Source organism: Bufo gargarizans, chromosome 11 (assembly GCF_014858855.1).
Source record: "Bufo gargarizans isolate SCDJY-AF-19 chromosome 11, ASM1485885v1, whole genome shotgun sequence".
NCBI lineage: Eukaryota > Metazoa > Chordata > Amphibia > Anura > Bufonidae > Bufo > Bufo gargarizans.
Genome location: NC_058090.1, coordinates 46,634,260 through 46,658,985, shown reverse-complemented (window position 1 = coordinate 46,658,985; position 24,726 = coordinate 46,634,260). Strand labels below are relative to the sequence as shown.

The 24,726-nt window shown below is 46.6% G+C and overlaps 1 protein-coding gene across 3 annotated transcripts in view; it reads right to left on the bottom strand.

Annotated features, from left to right (window-relative positions):
• Positions 1-14,335, bottom strand: part of LOC122921924 (carbohydrate sulfotransferase 9-like) — a 37,093-nt gene extending 22,758 nt beyond the window's left edge. The window contains exons 1-2 of one of the 3 annotated variants that reach the window (XM_044272254.1): positions 14,228-14,267; positions 11,578-11,741 (exon numbers count right to left, since the gene is read on the bottom strand). The gene's annotated coding sequence lies outside the window, so the exon portion shown is untranslated. Of the gene's footprint in view, positions 1-11,577; positions 11,742-14,227 lie in introns of all 3 variants that reach the window. The other 2 variants (XM_044272252.1, XM_044272253.1) reach the window with 2 other exon arrangements.
• Between the last annotated feature and the right edge of the window lie 10,391 nt (positions 14,336-24,726).

Genomic DNA, 24,726 nt, shown 5'->3' with positions numbered 1-24,726 from the left:
AAAAAAAGACTAAAGTAGTTGTATTCAGTGAAGCCCACTGTGGAAATCTGGATTCCTGGTTGGCCTACAAAATCACGAATCACAGGCTCAAAACGCTCTGGGGTATACCATGAAAGTTCACCGGCAGGGGGCTCCGGTGGACTTAATTGGTGGGTCGGAAAACTAGTACGAGCCCCAAAGCTGCTCGTACTAGGGTGGACCACAGGGTCCCTAGCATGGCGGTCCCCTTTCTCCGCCGCCTTGGGGGCTCATCATCATCGTTAGAAAGTGGGGTCATCCTTGTCCTCACTGGGACTCTCAGAGTCGGAGGCAAGCTGGGTGTATGCCTCCTCGGCCGAGAACATCCGGCGGGCCATAGGGGAGTGTGTGTCTGTGTGTGATTAACTTTATTTGGTGTGCGTATGTGTGGGGGCACAGGTGTTCTCAAACTTACCCTAAACCTAACAGCCATAAAAAAGACTAACTAAAAAAAGGCCAAAAAATTTGAAAAAAATAAAATAAAAATTGGCCACAGTCAGTGTACACCCCCCCCAAAAAAATGCCCCAAAAAATTTGTGTGGGGGGGTGGGGGGGGGGGGGCAAGCTGCAGCACCCCTGGGGCGTCTAGGGTCACACAGCTGTGCTGTGGACCCCAGACACCCGATTTAGGGTGATGCAATCAGCAACGTTTATTTTTTTTTTCTCTTCCACTAACTTTCCCTAAATATCCCTGCCTAACCTAACCTTTCCCAAAATACCTGATGGCGCTGGGCACAGATGGGGGTGCTGGGGCACAGATGGGGTGCTGGCTGACGATCCTGAGCTTTTTACAGATGGGGGTGCTGGCTCGAGATCCGACGCAGCGCTCCTCTCTCCTCGGCTCCTAGACTGAAAAGGAGGAGGAGAGGAGCACTAATGCAATTTGAAATGCCCGCCCACCCAGCCAACCAATGATAGGCGATCCTGAGAGGTGATGTCACCATCACCTCTCAGAATCGCAGGATGGTGGTGATCGGAAATACATAGGACGTACAGGTACGCACCGTATCCTTAAGTACCGGGACATCAGGGGGTACCTGTACGCACTATGTCCGGGAGAGGTTAAAGACTTACTTGCAGAGCTACAGAACATCCAGGGTAATACAGCGCCACATATGTACCTCTTACATCCAGTGACTTCTCTTCTCTGATGTATATATTCTCTTTCCTCTTCTTCTCCTGTCAGACCAGACCGCCATGGTGACTTCTTTCAGCTGCGCCTCGTCTCTGCAGAGTTTAACAAACGGACATCTTACTTTCCTACTTTTCCATCCTCCTTCTCATCTTCTCAACACCCCTTCCTGCCACCCCCAATACTGTGTCCACTTTACTCCCCAATACTTTCCTGCAGAAACAATCCCCCTGATAATACTGGTACCACACAGAAAAAAACACCCCTTTATATTGTCTGCTTGTACAAAAAAATCCCCCTTTCCTTTCAGATAAGACGCCCATATAAAACCCTAAATGAGATCCCCCCATCTCAGACCAAATCCTCTATAGACCTCTATGTCATACCCCATATAAGACCCCAGTTTTAGACCTCAGATCAGACCCCATTAGACCTCAGATAAGACCCCAAACCAATATCAGACCTCAGATAAGACTCCAGACCCCCATATAAGACCCCCATTAGACCTCCAGATGCCCATATCAGACCTCCGGACCCCCATTAGACCTCCAAACTCACACTAGACCTCCAGACCGCCATATCTGACCCCCATTAGACCTCTAGACCCCCAATCAGACCCCCATTAGACCTCCAGACCCCGATTCAGATCCCCATTAGACCTCTCGACCCCCAATAAGACCCCCATTAGACCTCCAAACCCCCACTCAGACTTCTCCAGACCCCCGAGTCAGACCTCTCCAGACCCCCGGAGTCAGACCTCTCCAGACCCCCGAGTCAGACCTCTCCAGACCCCCGGAGTCAGACCTCTCCAGACCCCCGGAGTCAGACCTCTCCAGACCCCCGGAGTCAGACCTCTCCAGACCCCCGGAGTCAGACCTCTCCAGACCCCCGGAGTCAGACCTCTCCAGACCCCCGGAGTCAGACCTCTCCAGACCCCCGGAGTCAGACCTCTCCAGACCCCCGGAGTCAGACCTCTCCAGACCCCCGGAGTCAGACCTCTTCAGACCCCCGGAGTCAGACCTCTTCAGACCCCCGGAGTCAGACCTCTTCAGACCCCCGGAGTCAGACCTCTTCAGACCCCCGGAGTCAGACCTCTTCAGACCCCCGGAGTCAGACCTCTTCAGACCCCCGGAGTCAGACCTCTTCAGACCCCCGGAGTCAGACCTCTTCAGACCCCCGGAGTCAGACCTCTTCAGACCCCCGGAGTCAGACCTCTTCAGACCCCCGGAGTCAGACCTCTTCAGACCCCCGGAGTCAGACCTCTTCAGACCCCCGGAGTCAGACCTCTCCAGACTTCCCTGTCAGACCTTCAGACTTCCCTGTCAGACCTTCAGACTTCCCTGTCAGACCTCCAGACCCCCCATTAGACCACTTCAGACCTACAGACCCCCCCATTAGACCACTTCAGACCCCCAGTCAGACCTCCAGACTCCCCCAGTCAGACCTCCAGACCCCAGTGAGACCTCTCCAGACCCCCCATTAGACCTCCATATCAGACCTCAGATCAGACTGTAAAATAATAAAGTAACTTACCTCTCCTGCCGCCACTCTCCTTGTCCTGGCTGTCTTCTCTGAGCCCCCCTGGCTTAGGGGCTCGGTCACAACCACGACCGCTGCGACCCCTATAGTTACGCCAGTGGGTGGACTCAAAAGCAGAATCAAAAATATTAGCAAAATCTCATCGAATTCGCCTGCTGCTGCAAGTTAAATTCAGACCTAAACCAAAAATAATTCTTGGTCAATATCAAATACAATAAAGTCATCAGCAGACCAATAAATCGATACAATAAACGAGGATCCTTGCATAATTGTTCCCAAACTGCAATCATCCCTTCTCTATGAGATATATCGTATACATATTTTGAATATCCAATATGCATTAAAAATAAATATCTGTCCTATCTATATGTGAAATCCTACTTAAAAGGCAGTTGTGTGCCTAGGGTGTTTGGCACCCAGGGCGGGTCCTTTCTCTGGCACCCCCACAATACTTTAAATAAATTGTACCCCCTCACAGTAGTATTGCCTTCATTGTACAACCTTCACAGTAGTTTTGTACAGATGTGTGCTCCCTCACAGTAGTTATGCCCATTGTGCCCCCTTAATAGTAGTAATGCCCACTGTGCTAGTAATGCCCTCTGTGCCCCCTCCATGGTAGAAATCCCCATTGTTCCCCCTTCACAGTAATAATGCCCACTGTGCCCCTTCACTGTAATAATGCCCTCTGTGCCCCCTTCATTGTAGTAATGCCCTCTGGCTCTGTGTCCCCTCCCTAGTAGAAAATGCCCATAGTGCCCCCTTCACATTAGTAATGCCCTCTGTTCCTCCTCAATAGTAGTAATGCCCTCTGTGCCCCCTCCATAGTAATAAAGTCCTTTGTGACCCCTCTGTATAAAAAAAACACAAAAAAAAACCCCACAGTAACTACTCACCTTGTCCCGTTCCTGAAGCTCACATACCTCTCTTCCCTGCGGGCACAGATCGCTCTGCAGTACGCCACTAGTTAAAGGGGTTGTCCGGGTTCAGAGATGAACCCGGACATACCCTTATTTTCACCCCGGCAGCCCCCCTGAGCCTAGCATCGGAGCATCTCATGCTCCGATGCGCTCCAGTGCCCTGCGCTAGATCGCGCAGGGCACAGGCTCTTTTGTTTTTAATAACACACTGCCGGGCGGTAACTTCCGCCCAGCAGTGTGTTCGGTGACGTCACCGGCTCTGAGGGGCGGGCTTTAGCTCTGCCCTAGCCGTTTTACTGGCTAGGGCAGAGCCAAATCCCGCCCATCAGTGCCCGCGACGTCACCGGGGTTCCTGTCAGCCCCATGGAGAGCCCGGTACGTCACCGGAACTCTGAAAAATGCCTTTGCCCTGCGCGATTTAGCGCAGGGCAAAGGAGAGCATCGGAGCATGAACTGCTTCGATGCTCATGTCAGGGGGGCTGCCGGGGTGAAAATGGAGGGCTGTCCAGGTTCAGCTCTGAACCTGGACAACCCCTTTAAAGGGGTTGTTGGAGTTATAAAAAATATATATATAGCACTGTAAATTTATAACTAAGCTAAGCAAGTTTTTGGCAAAAATATATATATTTCCTAATTTCCCTGGTTCTCTTCTGGCCCTTTGTTTACCTGCAATAGCAACAATCTCTGAGGTTTTCCTCATGAATATTTGTGCCCTCCCCCTGCTCTACAAAGGGAGTGAATACAAGTCCTTCCCTGAGTGACATGTCCGCTTGCTGGGATACTCAGCAGAATGTTGTATGTGTAGGACTACAAATCCCAGCTGTACAATGACCAGGGGCGTTGCTAGGGTCTCAAAAGATCTGGGGCACAAGCCTCAATAAATATATCCCCCCCCCCCCCTGCACTTTGCTGTACTTGCTATACAGCAGCACTTACCTGTCAACATCCAGGGCCTCCAGGTGACGTCTCCTCTCTGTCATCATCTTCTCTGTAGATCTTCTCTCTCATCATCTTCTCTACTCGGTCTGGAAAACTTCTCTCAGCAGCCTCGTCTCTGCAGAATGTGACACACAGACATCTTAGTTTCCTCACATTCTATCAATATCCCCCAACTGGTGTCCCCACAGTCTTATCCTGCTGCTTGCTGTGCCCCCCCCAGGGGTGTAGCTATAGGGGGTGCAGAGGTAGCAGTCGCTACCGGGCCCAGGAGCCTGAAGGGGCCCAAAGACACTTGTGCCGCATAAGAAGACATACAAAGCACTGAGGGAAGGGGGGGCCCAAGCTGAACTCTTGCACCGGAGCCCATGAGCCTTTAGTTACGCCCCTGCCCTCCCCCAATACCCCCAAATACTATCCTGAAGAAACATTACTGCCCCCCATAGTAATAGTGCTCCTCATAGTCCCACCAATAGTAATTCCCTTCTAGAAAGCCCTCATAGTAACACTGCCCCAACCGTGATAATGCTCCTCAACAATGCCCCATTATTAGAAGAGCCCTCTCATATTAATAATACCCACAGAGTCCCCAGTAGTAATAAGGCCCCCTATTGTTCCCCCAGTGGTAATAAAGCTCCCTACAGACCCCTCAGTAGTAATAAGGCCCCCATAGTGCGCTTTGTAGAAATAAGGCGGATCTATAAGACCCTCCTATAGAGCCGCCAGTAGTAATAAGACCGCCTATAATGTCCCCTGGATCTGCAGTGCCCCCTGCAGTTATACTCCTCCCTCCACCATACAGTCCCATGTAAATAACACCACCTCCTCCCCAGCCGCCTCCAACACACAATCCCATGTAAGCATCACCCCCTAAGGCTACTTTCACACTTGCGTTTGTGCGGATCTGTCCTGTACTTGTACAGGACGGATCCGCACCGATAATACAAATGAATGTATCCGTTCAGGACCGATTCATTTTTATTAGATTTGAATTTCTAAGTCCCAATACGGATCCGTACTGACTTACATTGAAAGTCAATGGGGGACGGATCCATTTACAATTGCACCATTTTGTGTCAATGCAAAGAGATCCAACCCTATTGACTTACATTGTAAGTCAGGACGGATCCGTTTGGCTCCGCAAGGCCATGCGGACACAAAAACGCTGCTTGCAGCATTTTGGGGTCCACCTCCAAAACGGAACGGGTGGCCGTACGGAGCCGAACGAATGCATTCTGAATAGATCCGCATCCATTCAGAATGCATTGGGGTTAAACTGATGCATTTGGGGCTGCTTGTGAGAGCCTTGAAACTGATCTCACAAGCGGATCCCCAAATGCAGGTGTGAACGTAGCCTAAACATTAAGTCCCATGTACATAAACATCATTCCCCCCCACCATACAGCCACCTCGAGCACACAGTTCCATGTCAATAGCATCCCTCCCTTCAGCCCTAACATACATCCCAGTTAAATAACTACAACTCCCAGCATTGCTCTGCCTCTCCCTTCACTTACCTTTTCTCATGTACAGACATCACCATTAGGCTCCTTCTCCTCTTCACTCTGGTCCAATCCTGCACTGGTCACATGATGGTGACATCATCCAGGTCATCCTATCACAGCCTGTTTTGCTGATCACATGACCTGTGATGTCACCACAGGTCCTTCAGCTCTTCCCAGTGTATTAGATTCAATTGTATTGCCGTTCTGTGTACGGCAATACAGTTGTATCTAGCAGGCAGGCAGGACATTCGGGGCATGGGACAAAACAGCCTCGAATGTTTTAACCTAGCGACGCCCCTGACAATGACACTGCTGATACACACAGGATCTTCCCCCTACATGTTCTTGTGCAATGATCTGCAGAACTCCTCTAGTCTGTGAGCTTCTGTGCCCAGCATTTGTCTCCTCACTGCCTGCAGCTATTCAATAAAGCCTTTAGCCCTGAGTCTGTGCTACTAAGGGGTTAAAGTTTTTCCTAATAAATCCAGAGAGAGAGCAGATGGCAGTGCAGGGCTGTGTTGCCAGCACAGTGACGTCTGGTGTACAGACACAGATCTGATCTCTCAGGCTTGTGCACGAAACCTCATCAGACTAGGGAGAGAAGCTGACATCACAGGTCATGTGACCCTCAGTGAAATCCGAGAAAGCAGCAGCTGGAGATAAAGTAAGTGAATTGTAAAGTCCTTACATTTGCCTAGTTAGAAACATACAAAGAATAAAAATATAACTCAGGCAACACCTTTAAAAAGTCACCCGTATCCTTGAGACAATTACGTGATCTTCTAACAATCTCCTGAAGGTAACTGTCAACAAAAAATAGCCACTGGTTGAAATAGAGAATTAACCCCCAAGACGATAGGACATCCTGGGGGCTTGTCTAGATTTTTGTGAATTTTAAGTAGTAAATATAAGACACAGACCCTCAGGGATTGGTTCATCATAGCTCTATGTTGGGAATCCCTAATAATCCCCTCTGAATATGCATCCAATAACAACTGATCAAGCTCTTTCTTAAAGGATATTGTAGGATCCGCTCTAAGTTTATGATACACTTTTTTTATCCACCAAGTGGGCAAGAGCTTCTGCCAAATACTGGTCCTTATTCATAATGATGGTAGCTCCGCTTTTGTCTGCTTTTAAAAATACTATACTATATCTCATTTCTAAGACTGTTAATAGCTCTCCTATCAGCAGCAGATACTTTCTGGCCCCCGATGTCGGTCTATACAATATGCTATAAAGATATGCTTCCAATACAGGCAGGAGCATTCAGAAAACAAGTCAGCGCCGGGGCTATGGGGCACTTCCAATTCCCAGCCACAACCCTGATGCCTAGTAAAACACAGAGCATCGAGGCTAAAGCCACATAGGGCAGCTGTGTTGCAGTTGGAACACCACGTACAAGCCACAGCAGGATCAAATTTATTAGAACCAAGTTGTTTATTCAGTGTTCATTGTTAACTTCCCCATGGTTCAGGTCACCATGTAACCGATAGTCATAAACAATCAATAAACATTCCAATCTCAGACATCCCAACCTGCAAAGACTCATTTCAGGGAGGTTCACTTCTCATTTCCGGGAGGTTTTCTTTTTAATTTCTTTCACAAACTTTTTATTACATTTTCCAAACATATGCAGTATCTGCACACTTTGCTCTATGGTGTGGAGGACTGGGCTCATTACCCTGCCCCAAATTATCATATTTATGTATATGATTAAAGGGATTCTGTCACCACCTATAAGCCCTGTGAGCTCATGCCCAGGGTAGCATTCTGATTTCTAAGGTGGCCTTATAAAAGCTATTTGTGGCTTTATTCTGTGGAAAAACAGGTTTTACTAACCTGTCAATCATTAAGGTGCCCAAGCAGGGGAGGTCTGTGGATGCATGGTGCCCGGCCGCACGCATCGCCGTTCGTGCCCAGCGCCGCCTTCTACTCCTCAGTGCTGCCTCTTTTTACATAATCCCCTCTGTCACATCAGCCCTCCATGCCACATTTCACCCCCTCAGCGTCACATTTCTCCCCCTCTGTCAAATCACCTATGTCACATCAGCCCTCCATGTCACATTTCACCCCCTCAATGTCACATTTCTTACCCTCCAAACCATGTCACATCACCCCCTTCGTATCACATCATGAGCACATCATTACCCCCTATTGTGTCACATTTCCGTCCCCATGGCACTTCATTCCGCCCCCCCTTCCCAGCCGGCCCTGGTCCCATCCCCATGTCACAGACTGCAGATATTGTCCCCCCTCCCATCATGTCACGGTCACCATCCCCCCCCTCCATTTATGATTGTTGTTTATGTAATAATTTTTTTTAAACACATTTATGCCGTGCACTCTGGCGCTAGTGCGCTCATCAGTGATCACCTACCCACCTGTCCTGCTGCTACGGTGATCTGGCTGTGTGTGAGTCAGACTCAAAGACACAGTCAGCTCCAGTCCCTGCTGCCACCTGCCGCCGCTGCGCCACTTGCCAGTCACACCTCCCTGGCCTGACCCCATGACCGTGTTGCCGGGCCCGTGCCGCTCTGTGAGTGAGGGTCAGGGCCACAAGGCGTACGCAGGCTGGGGCGGGCGGCCGGCGACGCTGCGGCACAACAAAAATAAAATTTAAAAAAGGTTCATTTTTCTGCCCTCCCCCAGGGTGCGCCCTAAGGCAGCTGCTTGGTCTGCCTTATGGTAGCGCCAGCCCTGCATCCAACCACTCCTTGGCCACAAGCTGACTGGGTCACAACTGCAGCACAGCCGTGCCCTGTGGCCACAGTCTTATGGTTGGGTACCGAAGAGCACTGAATGTTTACAGCAGTTTATAGGATATAGTTGGTTTATTACTGTTCATAAGGATTCTTTGTTTGCCCCCCTGCGCTGGCAGAGAGACTCAGGACTCGTCATAAATAAGGCGCACTCCTGGCAGTCCATGGGGCACATTTATCAAGGTCATCTGTTTTTTTTGGAGTGAAAAAAACAAACAGGCGTATTGGAAACAGTTGTCTTTAACCGCCTCCGGACCGCCTAATGCAGATGTGCGGTCCGGAGGCGGCAGCTCTGCGCAGAGTCACGCATATATGCGTCATCTCACGAGAGCCGTGATTTCCTGTGAACGCGCACACACAGGCGCGCGCGCTCACAGGAACGGAAGGTAAGCGAGTGGATCTCCAGCCTGCCAGCAGCGATCGCTCGCTGGCAGGCTGGAGATGTGATTTTTTTAACCCCTAACAGGTATATTAGACGCTGTTTTGATAACAGCGTCTAATATACCTGCTACCTGGTCCTCTGGTGGTCCCTTTTGTTTGGATCGACCACCAGAGGACACAGGTAGCTGTGTAAAGTACCACAAAACACTACACTACAACCCCCCCCCCCCTGTCACTTATTAACCCCTTATGAACCCCTGATCACCCATGATCACCCCATATAGAGTCCCTGATCACCCCCTGTCATTGATCACCCCCCTGTCATTGATCAGCCCCCTGTAAGGCTCCATTCAGATGTCCGTATGATTTTTACGGATCCACGGATACATGGATCGGATCCGCAAAACACATACGGACGTCTGAATGGAGCCTTACAGGGGGGTGATCAATGACAGGCGGGTGATCACCCATATACACTCCCTGATCACCCCCTGTCATTGATCACCCCCCTGTAAGGCTCCATTCAGACGTCCGTATGTGTTTTGCGGATCCGATCCATGTATCCGTGGATCCGTAAAAATCATACAGACGTCTGAATGGAGCCTTACAGGGGGGTGATCAATGACAGGGGGGTGATCACCCCATATAGACTCCCTGATCACCCCCCTGTCATTGATCACCCCCTGTAAGGCTCCATTCAGACATTTTTTTTGGCACAAATTAGCAGAAATTGTTTTTTGTTTTTTGTTTTTGTTTTTTCTTACTCATATTCCACTAACTTGTGTCAAAAAATAAAATCTCACATGAACTCGCCATACCCCTCACGGAATCCAAATGCGTAAAATTTTTTAGACATTTATATTCCAGACTTCTTCTGACGCTTTAGGGCCCCTAAAATGCCAGGGCAGTATAAATACCCCACATGTGACCCCATTTCGGAAAGAAGACACCCCAAGGTATTCCGTGAGGGGCATATTGAGTCTATGAAAGATTGAAATTTTTGTCCCAAGTTAGCGGAAAGGGAGACTTTGTGAGAAAATACCCAAAAAAAATCAATTTCCGCTAACTTGTGCCAAAAAAAAATAATTCTATGAACTCGCCATGCCCCTCATTGAATACCTTGGGGTGTCTTCTTTCCAAAATGGGGTCACATGTGGGGTATTTATACTGCCCTGGATTTTTAGGGGCCCGAAAGCGTGAGAAGAAGTCTGGGATCCAAATGTCTAAAAATGCCCTCCTAAAAGGAATTTGGGTTGCTTTGCGCATCTAGGCTGCAAAAAAGTGTAACACATCTGGTATCGCCGTACTCAGGAGAAGTTGGGCAATGTGTTTTGGGGTGTCATTTTACATATACCCATGCTGGGAGAGATAAATATCTTGGTCAAATGCCAACTTTGTATGAAAAAATGGGAAAAGTTGTCTTTTGCCAAGATATTTCTCTCACCCAGCATGGGTATATGTAAAATGACACCCCAAAACACATTCCCCAACTTCTCATGAGTACGGCGATACCAGATGTGTGACACTTTATTGCCGCCTAGGTGGGCAAAGGGGCACACATTCCAAAGAGCACCTTTAGGATTTCACAGGTCATTTTTTACACATTTTGATTTCAAACTACTTACCACACATTAGGGCCCCTAGAATGCCAGGGCAGTATAACTACGCCACAAGTGACCCCATTTTTGAAAGAAGACACCCCAAGGTATTTCGTGAGGGGCATGGCGAGTTCCTAGAATTTTTTGAGCATAGCTCAAATGTAGCTATATATATATATATATATATATATATACTTGCACATGTGTAAAGCAGGGCTTATATATGCATATATACAGCAAGGTTTTAAACATAGTGCTTGATCAGAGTAGCTGACTGCTGTATGTGAGAGAACTCCTATCACAGACCCCTCAGATGCCATGGTCAACTGCAACAACAGCAACTGAGGGATCATTTACGGGGAGGCGGCTGCTCCTAGTGACTGAAGGGCTCCCCTGTGCCAAGGTCGGGGGAGCCGTTCAGTTGCAATGGCAGCCAGGATGTCCAAACTAACAAAATATACAAGTATTTATCATGTACAGTGAATGCTGTAATGGAAAATAAAGTAAAAATGGCCAAATTCCCTTTTTTGTTTTTGTTTGCTTCCTAAAAAAATTGAATAAAAAGTTATCAAAAAGTTGTACACACCCCAAAATACTGTAAAAACAAGAACTTGCCCTGCAAAAAATGAGCCCTCACACAGTTATGTAGAGAGAAATCTTAAAACGTTATGGGTGTCAGAATATATCAATGCAATTTATTTTTTAAATATTTTAATTAAAGCATTTAACACAACAACAAAACTATATTAAAGTGGTATTGCTGTAATCTCATTGACCTGCTGAACTCACAGTTAAGTACCAGAGATCTACGAACAGGAATGAACTGACTGCACCATTAAATACTATGATATGGTAAATTTAGTTCAGGGAAGCCGCGGTCTTCCCAAGAGATCCAGCAGACACACGAACTGTGTTTTCCGGGCTAATCACAGTCATGTGCATGAACCCATAATCTGAAAAAAAGTTAATTTGCATGATTTGTATTCATTTTGTATATGAAAATAACAAAATACAACATACATTTATTGCCAGATAAACTGGCTAATAAACTGCTTAGAGCAGGGAGTGTAAAAATACTGGTTGTACGAAAAGCGAGATAAACTATAACTGTATCAATTTTGCAGATATAGACTTTCATTAGGCTGCATAAAGCTACGTCTACACAATGACATTTGTCGCGCGACATTTTGTTGCACTAATGTCGATCGAGAATTTTTATAATGGCAGTCTATGGTGTCGCACTGCAACATGCAACATGCTGCAACTGCGACGCAACAGTCGCAGAAAATCCATTTGAGATGGATTTTTCTGCGACAAATGTCGTCGTGTAGACGTAGCCTTAAGCACCACTATCACTTAATGTAATAAAACAAATGTAAAAATAATGTCATGTTCATTTGTTAACTACAACAGGTTTGAAAGCTCCCATATTGATACCATACACACAATCAGCCCTCTTTTCAGTATCTGTGGCTATATTTCAACGCTATATATATTGCAGATTTGCAATAAACTTTAAAATTTCCTTCTTAGGCACTGGGTTTACAGAGTTCACTTGATAACAGAGTCAGACATATCCATAGACGACAGAGACCTTTTGGCCTCTGTTGGGCTGATATATGTTAGTATACCTTTTTACAATTGTGTCTAAGGCCTCATGCACACGACCATTGTTTGGGGCCGCATCGGCTCGGATGCGGACCCATTCACTTCAATGGGGCCGCAAAAGATGCGGACTGCACTCCGTGTGCTGTCCGCATCCGTGGCTCTGTTCCGCGGCCCCGCTAACAAAAATATAACATGTCCTATTCTGAATAGGCATTTATATTGCCGGCGCCCGTTCCGCAAATTGCGGCAGGCGACGCGGACGGATTCCGTTTTTTGCGGATCCGCGGTTTGCGGAATGCGAAAAACAGAACAGTCGTGTGCATGAGGCCTAAGGGCTTATTCACATTTCAGTAAATCACAGAATCCACTTATTTTAGTGTTTGTATTCACACAGCCTTTTTTTCCACTGATTGTGGGGCAGTAGAAATGCAACGGAGACATGCAAACTAAACAAGTCTAACTGTAAAAACCACAGTCCGAACACGGATGCCATATTGCTAATCGCCAGGCTGTAACTGTACTTTCTATTGTTCCACATGGAAAGTACAGGTTTGGCCTAGCAATCAGGAGTAATCTGTATGTGGACCCGCTGTAGGACCACACTATGCACAAGCACTGTAAAAGTACATGCACACAGCAGTGTAGTTTATGTGGATTTTCTTTTCTTTTCTGCTGCATCAAACCCACACAAAAATCCATATGTGCTGCTCGTGAATTGCCCCAAATTTTACAGGTGAAATCTGGACAAAAAACCTGCACAATGCTGGAGATTTCAAAAGATTTCAGTACAGAAAATGTACGCACCACGTACATGAGATTTTGAAAATCTCTTCTATCTAGTTGCTACTGAATTAGGCCTCTTTCACACTACAGTATTTTGCGTTCCGTATACGGTCCGTTTTTTGCGTTCCGTATACGGTCCGTATACGGAACCATTCATTTCAATGGTTCCGCAAAAAAACTGAATGTGTTCCGTATGCATTCCGTTTCTCCGTTCCGTTGAAAAGATAGAACATGTCCTATATTTGGCCGCAAATCACAGTCCGTGGCTCCATTCAAGTCAATGGGTCCGCAAAAAAAACGGAACACATACGGAAATGCATCCGTATGTCTTCCGTTTCCGTTCCGTTTTTTGCGGAACCATCTATTGAAAATGTTATGCCCAGCCCAATTTTTTATATGAAATTACTGTATACTGTATTTGCCATACGGAAAAAACGGAACGGAACAACGGAACGGAAACGGAACCACAACGGAAGCAAAAAACGGAACAACGGATCCGTGAAAAACGGAACGCAAAACACTGAATTCAACATACTGTAGTGTGAAAGAGGCCTCACACTGCAGATTTTCAGCCTGACAATCTGCACGTAATATATGCCGTGTGCATAAACCTGAAGAATTTGTTACTAGGTGCTGATCGATCACAGCCCAAGTCTATTCTAGTCTTGGGCTACAATGCGACTTTTTGTAGCATGACTGATTGATTTTAAGCTATTGAATGCCAGCTGCAGCTCACAAGATTGCATTCATCTTAAAGCATTTATAAGGACTGCAACTATAGTTAAATTGTTAAAATCAATTGTGCTACAAAAGGTCAATGTAACCTCACACTTAATATACAGTACAGTACAGTACACTGTACGTTTGTCCCTTTTTGTTACCTGTGATTGCTCTCTTCCCTTATACAATACAAGACATACTACACGTAACTCCTATCGGCAAAATCCTAACACTTAACAGTAAAATATAGTAAAAGTACAGTCCCTGAAACCTTACATGAAACATTTAGTTTTGCTATCTCTGTCCCAATATAAATAATATTGCTTACCTGATTCAGTACATCCTGTGCTTCTTGTATACCTGTCTTGTGGACCTGTCCTGCGAAGATGTTGCCACTTGCCAATTATTCCCTATTTTACCACCTACTGCTGTTATGTAACCACACCTCTGAGATAGATGTCGTTATGTAGAGTTAATTTCCCTGTAAAATTTGTGCTGACAGTTCAGGTTTTTCAAGTGTGTAATGAACAGTTATCTGCTCTATATAATAGGTAGAGATGAACGAATTTCATGTTATGAAATTCGTTCACGCGTCATTTGGTGGTGAAAGCAGAATTGCGTTATGGATTCTGTTTCCAAGGACCATAACGCAATTCTATGACAGAATGCATTCCGTCAGAATAGAAGTCTATGGCCTGCATAAACGATCCGTTCGGAAAGGACTCCCCTGCATAACGGAAACGGGACAGATCGAATTGCGTTATGATCCGTGGTAATGGAATCCATAACGCAATTCTACCTTTACCACCAAACAAAACATGAATGAATTTGAAAATCAGAAATTCGCTCATCTCTAATAACAGGAATCGTGCAACCCAGCGATGTGAAAAGTAATATGCTCTGTGTTGTTAGATATTATGCAATGAATGAAAGCTCAGGTTCCTTGTTACTTAGTCTATACAATGTAAGGCCTCTTTCACACGACCGTTTTTTTTTTCCCCGTATACGGGCCGTTTTTTGCGTTCCGTATACGGTCCATATACGGAACCATTCATTTTAATGGTTCCGCAAAAAACGGAATGTACTCCGTATGTATTCCGTTTCCGTATTTCCGTTTTTCTGTTCCGTTGAAAGATAGAACATGTCCTATTATTGCCCGCAAAACACATTCCGTGGCTCCATTCAAGTCAATGGGTCTGCAAAAAAAAAAAGGAACACATACGGAAATGCATCCGTATGTCTTCCGTATCCGTTCAGTTTTTTGCGGAACCATCTATTGAAAATGTTATGCCCAGCCCAATTTTTTCTATATAATTACTGTAATACTGTATATGCCATACGGAAAAACGGAACCGAAATGGAAACACAACGGAAACAAAAAACGGAACAACGGATCCGGAAAAAATGGCCTGCAAAACACTGAAAAAGCCATCTGGTCTTGTGAAAGAGGCTTAAGGGTACTTTCACACTTGCGGCAGTGTGATCCGGCGGGCAGTTCCGTCGTCGGAACTGCCCGCCAGATCCGCCGATCTGCCGCTGACTGAAATCATTTGTGAGACGGATCCGGATCCGTCTCACAAATGCATTGCAAGGAATTCCGGTATTTTGAATGCCGGATCCGGCACTAATACATTCCTATGGGAAAAAATGCCGGATCCGGTATTCAGGCAAGTCTTCAGTATTTTTCGCCGGAGATAAAACCGTAGCATGCTACGGTTTTATCTTTTGCCTGCTCAGTCAAAACGACTGAACTGAAGACATCCTGATGCATCCTGAACGGATTGCTCTCCATTCACAATGCATGGGGATAAAACTGATCAGTTCTTTTCCGGTATAGAGCCCCTGTGACGGAACTCTATGCCGGAAAAGAAAAACGTGTGAAAGTAGCCTAAAGGCAGCTCTTTCACCAGAGCGAGTTATAGCTCTAGCTGACACTGGATATTCCCTACATACAGGAAAAAATATACAAATGTGCATATGCAAAAGATTTCATTTACGGAATTAATCAGGTTTCTTAGGAGACATCAATCTTCTGTGCCAAAACAGAAAAAAGCATTCAAGAATAAATTATAAAACTAAACAAGGAATATCAGTGTACAGTATGTGCAAAGCAACACCAACTATTGCTAAGAAAAAATGCTCTATAAAACAGTGAATGCATAATATTTATAACCAACCTAATATTTCATTAGAATATAGCACCATTCATACAGTCAGAGGCTATCCAAGATACAGTGAAATTATGGGGGTTGTCCAAGATCGTAAAAATTGAGGTAAAGGCAGTGTTATAAAATGACAAAAAAGGCATTATTTAAGGTATCTGTTAAATCACCCAGAGAGAGAACTGGCCAACTGGGAAACTTTAGGGCACTGACAGCATTAATTGACAATGGGAGTGTCAAGTACTTATGTACCAGGCTGGCAGCCACAGGTGTCCTTCTGGAATTCGACTGTGTTGCCTTCCTCGAGTCTAGATGGTGAGAAAGTTGAATACCACGGGAGTAAATAGCTCCCTGCAGGGCTGAACTGGGAACCTTAAAGTGGCCCTGAAAAAAAAACTGGCCCCTTGTTGTAAACTAACAAGGGCAACACAATTAGATGGGGCCTGCAATACCATATACTGCCCTAGCAGAACAAAATACCACAGTGCAGCACAAAATATGTGGTGGCCAGTGCCAGCTGCCACATTCCATTATCCTCCAGTTGCTTCAGGATGGCAAAACAGTTGAATTCAGAACAAGTCAGGAGGGCATCTGCGGCCACCAGCCAGGTACTTATAAGTAAGTACGTTGTCCCTCCTAGTGTTAATTAGCTCAGAAGGAATAGGATCATTACTTACCTGGCCGGTGACTGTTAGTGTCAAGGTCCCGCCTGTGACAGGGACTAGAAGATCGTGGAGACTGGCTGCATTTGATTGACAGCCTCTTTGATTTCACCTTTCTGTGTTGTTGCTGGGGATGACCACACCTCTTGTCTCAGGTGTAGCTTAAGTGATCATTCCTTCTCCTCTATTTAGTCTAGCCTCACCCATCATGCTATGCGGTTGATAGCTCCTTTTGGTTGTGAAGAGCTGGTGTCTGGTTTTCCTCTGAGTTCCTACTCGTCTGCATATTTTGGAGTTAAGTGTCTTTTCCCTATTTCGTGTTCGTGGTTTTCCCCTACCTTTTGGTATTAGGCCTGAGAGAGACTCCTGTTCCTTCAGCTGGGAAGGAACAGGTCGTCTCTTGTCCTGACACTATTTCCGGGGCCCTTCCTAACTTGGAGTTTTCCAATCATTGTCGGTTAGGCGTGTATATATGATAATGACTGTGATGTCACTGTATCACCCAGAATGCATTTCAGCTGTTGGTGCAATGTTACCTATTCATACCTAGGTGGCACTATTGCATAAGCTACTTGCATCTTTACAATTAAGGTTTAACTGTCCAGGTCTGATTTCTCTTACATTCTATACACATAATATATGGAATCCTAAATCAGAGATAAGGGATTAATTTTGACACAGAATCCAATTAGGCATAGACTTTGTGGTACCATTTAGACTTGTCCCATACTCTCAAATGTATGTACCGATAAGAATATAATGGACCTTGTACTCTTACAGACACTTGTGTCTTCTCTGTCCCTTCAATGGGTGATTGATTGTTAGATAAAATAACACCATCTTCTCTGAAGGAGGACTCATTAACATAGTCTACACGTTAAATTCTTCTCATCATGCTTTAGGAGTATATGCGTTCCTAGTGAGAAATCTATAAGATAATAGATGCATTGACGGCCTTCATAATATTCAACAATATAAAATGATACATATGTTCTATTGATTATCTTATACTAAAAACGTAATGTTCATTATATACATATACATCACAGATTTTCTGTTTCATCAATAGACATTAAAGGGCTTCTGTCAACCCCCAAAAGTCATTTTTCGTTTTTGGGCTACTTAAAATCCTTATACTGCGATTTTTCACTATATAGTGCTCTTACCCTTTTTCGTTCAGTAGTTTCTTTAAAAACGGCACTTTTATAATATGTAAATTTTATAATATGTAAGTAGGGTGGTTACTTGCTGGTAGCAGCCGCATCCTGCTTTAAAAAAAACGCCCCCTCCTCCTGCTAATTGACAGGGCCAGCGAGCGCTCTCGTCCCCTGGCTGGCCCTCTCTGCATTCTAAATCTCGTGCCTGCGCCGTACCGATCTTCAGTCCGCGCAGGCGCACTGAGAGGAGGACGCTCGCTCGGCCGCTCCTTCCTCAATGCGCCTGCGCCGATGACGTCACATCTACACCTGTCGCAGGCGCACTGAGGAAGGAGCGGCCGAGCGAGCGTCCTCCTCTCAGTGCGCCTGCGCCGACTGAAGACCGGCGTAGGTGCGAGATTTAGAATGCAGACAGGGCCAGCCAGGGGATGAGAGCGCTCGCTGGCCCTGTCAATCAACAGGAGGAGGGGGCATTTTTTTTTAAAGCAGGATGCGGCTGCTACCAGCAAGTAACCGCCCTACTTGCTGGTAGAGAGGTAATTTACATATTATAAAAGTGCAGTTTTAAAGAAACTACTGAACGAAAAAGGGTAAGAGCACTATATAGTGAAATAAGGATTTTAAGTAGCCCAAAAACAGAAGCCCTTTAAACCGTAGGGGTAATTAGCACCAGAGAGTCTAAAGAATATCCTTATCTCAGTAATAAATCCACAAGGAGACAAAAATGACTCTTCTCAGACTGGTACATCCACAAAGAAAAAAATTACATGAACCGTGTCCTTTCCATGAACCTCTTTCGGCCTACTTTAACCACTTTAACCCAGCTAGCCGAAACCCCCTTAATGACCTGGCCACTTTTTACACTTCTGCACTACACTACTTTCACCGTTTATTGCTCGGTCATGCAACTTACCACCCAAAAGAATTTTACCTCCTTTTCTTCTCACTAATAGAGCTTTCATTTGGTGGTATTTCATTGCTGCTGACATTTTTACCTTTTTTGTTATTAATCGAAAATTAACGATTTTTTTGCAAAAAAATGACATTTTTCACTTTCAGCTGTAAAATTTTGCAAAAAGAACGACATCCATATATAAATTTTAAGCTAAATTTATTGTTCTATGTGTCTTTGATAAAAAAAAATGTTTAGGCAAAAACAAATGGTTTGGGTAAAAGTTATAGCGTTTACAAACTATGGTACAAAAATGTGAATTTCCGCTATTTGAAGCAGCTCTGACTTTCTGAGCACCTGTCATGTTTCCTGAGGTTCTACAATGCCCAGACAGTAGAAAACCCCCACAAATGACCCCATTTCGAAAGTAGACACCCTAAGGTATTCGCTGATGGGCATAGTGAGTTCATAGAACTTCTTATTTTTTGTCACAAGTTAGCGGAAAATGATTTTTTTTATTTTTTTTTCCTTACAAAGTCTAATATTCCACTAACTTGCGACAAAAAATTCTAGAAACTCGCCATGCCCCTCACGGAATACTTTGGGGTGTCTTCTTTCCAAAATGGGGTCACTTGTGGCGTAGTTATACTGCCCTGGCAATTTAGGGGCCCATATGTGTGAGAAGTACTTGCAATCAAAATCTGTAAAAAATGACCGGTGAAATCCGAAAGGTGCACTTTGGAATATGTGCCCCTTTGCCCACCTAGGCTGCAAAAAAGTGTCACACATCTGGTATCGCCGTACTCAGGAGAAGTTGGGGAATGTGTTTTGGGGTGTCATTTTACATATACCCATGCTGGGTGAGAGAAATAGATAATTTTTTTTTTGGCATAAGTTAGCGGAAATTGATTTTTTTTATTGTTTTTTCTCACAAAGTCTCACTTTCCGCTAACTTGGGACAAAAATTTCAATCTTTCATGGACTCAATATGCCCCTCAGCGAATACCTTGGGGTGTCTTCTTTCCAAAATGGGGTCATTTGTGGGGTGTTTGTACTGCCCTGGCATTTGAGGGTCTCCGCAATCATTACATGTATGGCCAGCATTAGGAGTTTCTGCTATTCTCCTCTGGATTTTTTTATTTTATTTTTATATACAAAGTGTTTGCCAAAGCATACGAACACCGCCACCCCCTCAGCTCATATGCCTCGGCAAACGTATCTTTTACTGCAGAGGAGAAATCTCGTCTTGCAGCGCCGCATACACCGACTTGTGTGTAATCTGACAGCAGCGCAATGCCTCTGTCAGAATGCACATCGGTGCTGCAGCTATAATTTTATTAACTTTATAAAAACTTTTGAACAGAACATATAAACTTTAATTTTTTGAACTGAACGTTAACCTTTTTGCTTACTGGTGATTATTTTTTTTTTTTAACCTTTATAGGACAAACCTCTCCTTCCCCATGGGACAATGTGCAAAGCGCAAATCACCCAAAGATGTGGCGAAGTGCATTATGCACTTTGTCCCAGGTGAAAGGAGAGGTTTGCAGCAGCTCTGTGTGTAAATGGGTCCTAATAGCCCTGTGTGCCTGTCCTGTTGAGATGTGATCCCTATGCTAGGTGTACCTGTGTGTGGTACTTCCGGAAACACTTCCCTAAGCATAGGGCAGGGTGGTCAGGGCAGTCAGGACAGAAATAGAGGGTGTCACGCCTTATTCCACTCCTGCTACAGACACGACATCTTTTTCGGGGTGACAGTTGGGTTGAGGTACCAGCAACGACATTGGGGAAATGTAGACGGCTAACTACACTGGTGGATGGGGCCACGGAACCTCCTGGGTACAGGAGGTTCTCGATGATCTCTTCCTGAAATTTGAGGAAGAATCGTGTTCTCCCAGCCTAAGGCCTCATGCACACAACAGTATTTTTTCACGGTCCGCAAAAACGGGGTCCGTATGTCCGTGATCCGTGAGCGTTTTTTCGTCCGTGGGTCTTCCTTGATTTTTGGAGGATCCACGGACATGAAATAAAAGTCGTTTTGGTGTCCCCCTGGCCGTGCGGAGCCAAACGGATCCATCCTGAATTACAATGCAAGTCAATGGGGACGGATCCGTTTGACGTTGACACAATATGGTGCAATTGCAAACCGATCCGTCCCCATTGACTTTTAATGTAAAGTCTGGAGTCCCTTTTATACCATCGGATCAGAGTTTTCTCCAATCCGATGGTATATTTTAACTTGAAGCGTCCCCATCACCATGGGAACGCCTCTATGTTAGAATATACTGTCGGATATGAGCTAGATAGTGAAACTCAGATCCGACAGTATATTCTAACACAGAGGCGATCCCATGGTGATGGGGACGCTTCAGGTTAGAATATACTAATAAACTGTGTACAGCAGGGGGCAGACCCCCCCCCCCCCGTTTTTAACTCATTGGTGGCCAGTGTGGCCTCCCCCCCTCCCCCCCTGTAGTTAACTCATTGGTAGCCAGTGCGGCCAGCCCACCCCCCCTCCCTTGTAGTTAACTCATTGGTGGCCAGTGGGCCCCCCTCCCTCTCCTGTAGTTAACTCATTGGTAGCCAGTGGGCCCCCCCTCCCTCCCCTGTAGTTAACTCATTGGTAGCCAGTGGGCCCCCCCTCCCTCCCCTGTAGTTAACTCGTTGGTGGCCAGTGGGCCCCCCCTCCCTCCCCTGTAGTTAACTCGTTGGTGGCCAGCCCCCCCCTCCCTCCCCTGTAGTTAACTCGTTGGTGGCCAGTGGGCCCTCTCCCCTCCCTCCCCCTCCTAATTAAAATCTCCCCCCCTATCATTGGTGGCAGTGGAGAGTACCGATCGGAGTCCCAGTTTAATCGCTGGGGCTCCGATCGGTAACCATGGCAACCGGGACGCTACCGCAGTCCCGGTTGCCATGGTTACTTAGCAATTTGTAGAAGCATCATACTTACCTGCGAGCTGCGATGTCTGTGTCCGGCCGGGAGCTCCTCCTACTGGTAAGTGACAGATCATTAGGCAATGCACCGCACAGACCTGTCACTTACCAGTAGGAGGAGCTCCCGGCCAGTCACAGACATCGCTGCTCGCAGGTAAGTATGATGCTTCTACAAATTGCTAAGTAACCATGGCAACCGGGACTGCAGTAGCGTCCCAGTTGCCATGGTTACCGATCGGAGCCCCAGCGATTAAACTGGGACTCCGATCGGTACTCTCCACTGCGACCAATGATAGGGGGGGAGATTTTAATTAGGAGGGGGAGGGAGGGGAGAGGGCCCACTGGCCACCAACGAGTTAACTACAGGGGAGGGAGGGAGGGGCTGGACACCAACGAGTTAACTACAGGGGAGGGAGGGGCTGGACACCAACGAGTTAACTACAGGGGAGGGAGGGCGGGGCCCACTGGCCACCAATGAGTTAACTACAGGGAAGGGAGGGGGGGCTGGCCACCAACGAGTTAACTACAGGGGAGGGAAGGGGGGGCCCACTGGCTACCAACGAGTTAACTACAGGGGAGGGAGGGGGGGCTGGCTACCAACGAGCTAACCACAGGGGAGGGAGGGGGGGGGCGGCCGCACTGGCCACCAATGTGTTAACTACAGGGGGGAGGGGGGGGTCTGGCAGGTGCTGCCAGGCAGCAGGGGGCAGTCATGTACACAGTTCTTTTAGTATATTCTAACCTGAAGCGTCCCCATCACCATGGGAACGCCTCTGTGTTAGAATATACTGTCGGATCTGAGTTTTCACGAAGTGAAAACTCAGCTCTGAAAAAGCTTTTATGCAGACGGATCTTCGGATCCGTCTATATGAAAGTAACCTACGGCCATGGATCACGGACACGGATGCCAATCTTGTGTGCATCCGTGTTCTTTCACGGACCCATTGACTTGAATGGGTCCGTGAACCGTTGTCCGTCAAAAAAATAGGACAGGTCATATTTTTTTTGACTGACAGGATACACGGATCACGGTCTCGGCTGCAAAACGGTGCATTTTCCGATTTTTCCACGGACCCATTGAAAGTCAATGGGTCCGCGAAGAAAAACGGAAAACGGCACAACGGCCACGGATGCACACAACGGTCGTGTGCATGAGGCCTTACTGTAGAGAACAAAACTATTATACAGAGCCAATTGAATTAAATATACAGACACCTTCTTATACCAGCGTCTGGTTCTGCGGGAAACTAAATACGGAGACAACATCTGGTCATTGAAGTCCACCCCTCCCATGTGAAGGTTATAGTCGTGGACTGAGAGGGGCTTTCCAATGACACGGGTTGCTCGCTCAATTTGGATTGTCGTGTCTACGTGAATGGAGGAGAGCATGTAAACGTCACGTTTGTCTCTCCATTTCACCGCAAGCAGTTCTTCGTTACACAAGGCAGCCCTCTCCCCCCTTGCAAGACGGGTGGTAACGAGCCGTTGGGGGAAGCCCGCGCGACTAGTTCGCGCGGTGCCACAGCAGCCAATCTGTTCTAGAAACAAATGCCTGAAGAGGGCCACACTTGTGTAGAAATTGTCCACATAAAGATGGTACCCCTTGCCGAATAAGGGTGACACCAAGTCCCAGACTGTCTTCCCACTGCTCCCCAGGTAGTCAGGGCAACCGACCGGCTCCAGGGTCTGATCTTTTCCCTCATAGACACGAAATTTGTGGGTATAGCCTGTGGCCCTTTCACAGAGCTTATACAATTTGACCCCATACCGGGCGCGCTTGCTTGGGATGTATTGTTTGAAGCCAAGGCGCCCGGTAAAATGTATTAGGGACTCGTCTACGCATATGTTTTGCTCTGGGGTATACAAATCTGCAAATTTCTGGTTGAAATGGTCTATGAGGGGCCGAATTTTGTGGAGCCGGTCAAAAGCTGGGTGGCCACTGGGACGGGAGGTGGTGTTGTCGCTAAAGTTCAGGAAACGCAGGATGGTCTCAAATCGTGTCCTGGACATAGCAGCAGAGAACATGGGCATGTGATGAATTGGGTTCGTGGACCAATATGACCGCAATTCATGCTTTTTAGTTAGACCCATGTTGAGGAGAAGGCCCAGAAAAATGTTAATTTCGGAAACTTGGACTGGTTTCCACCGGAAAGGCTGGGCATAAAAGCTTCCCGGGTTGGCGGTTATAAATTGTGTGGCATACCGATTTGTTTCTGCCACAACTAAGTCCAAGAGCTCCGCAGTCAAGAACAGCTCAAAAAATCCCAGGGCCGAACCGATCTGAGCTGTCTCAACCCAAACTCCAGACTGGGCGGTGAAAGGGGGAACTACAGGTGCGGCTGAAGTTGGGGACTGCCAATCAGGGTTTGCCAGCACCTCAGGGATTCTAGGGGGTCTACGGGCCCGTCTTTGCGGTGGCTGCGACAGGGTAACTAATGCACGTGCCACCATACCAGCTTCAACTGTCCTTCTGATGCTCGCCACTTCACCATGTTGTACGGCAGTGCTGGTACTAGGTCCAGGATGGGCTGCGCTGCTGGTGTATGCCTCCCCACGTAATCCAACAGCGCCAGCCCCACTCTGCTGCCCTTGAAGCGGATCCTGCGCAACCTGTGGTCTAGCGACACGGGGCCGGGTACGCCTGGTGCTATCAGGGACCTCAACCTCCTCGTCTGAACTTTGAGTCAGACTGCCACTGCTTTCTACAGGTTCATATTCTGACCCGCTAGATTGATCAGATGAGGGTTCCCATTCCTCATCCGACTGGGTCAGAAGCCTGTAGGCCTCTTCAGAAGAATACCCCATGTTTGACATTTGGGCAACTAAATTTAGGGGTATTCCCTGAGACTACCCAAGAAAAAAAGCAAGCCTGTCTTACTAATGGGAGGCTAGCAAAGTACCGGAGGCCGCTGCGGTTGATAAAAAATATTAAATCAGATTTTTTTATCGCCGCAGAGCTTGTAAAGTGAATGTGCAGTGATAAAAAAAAAAAAAGTATTTGCCGTTGTGTGGTGAAGTGAAAA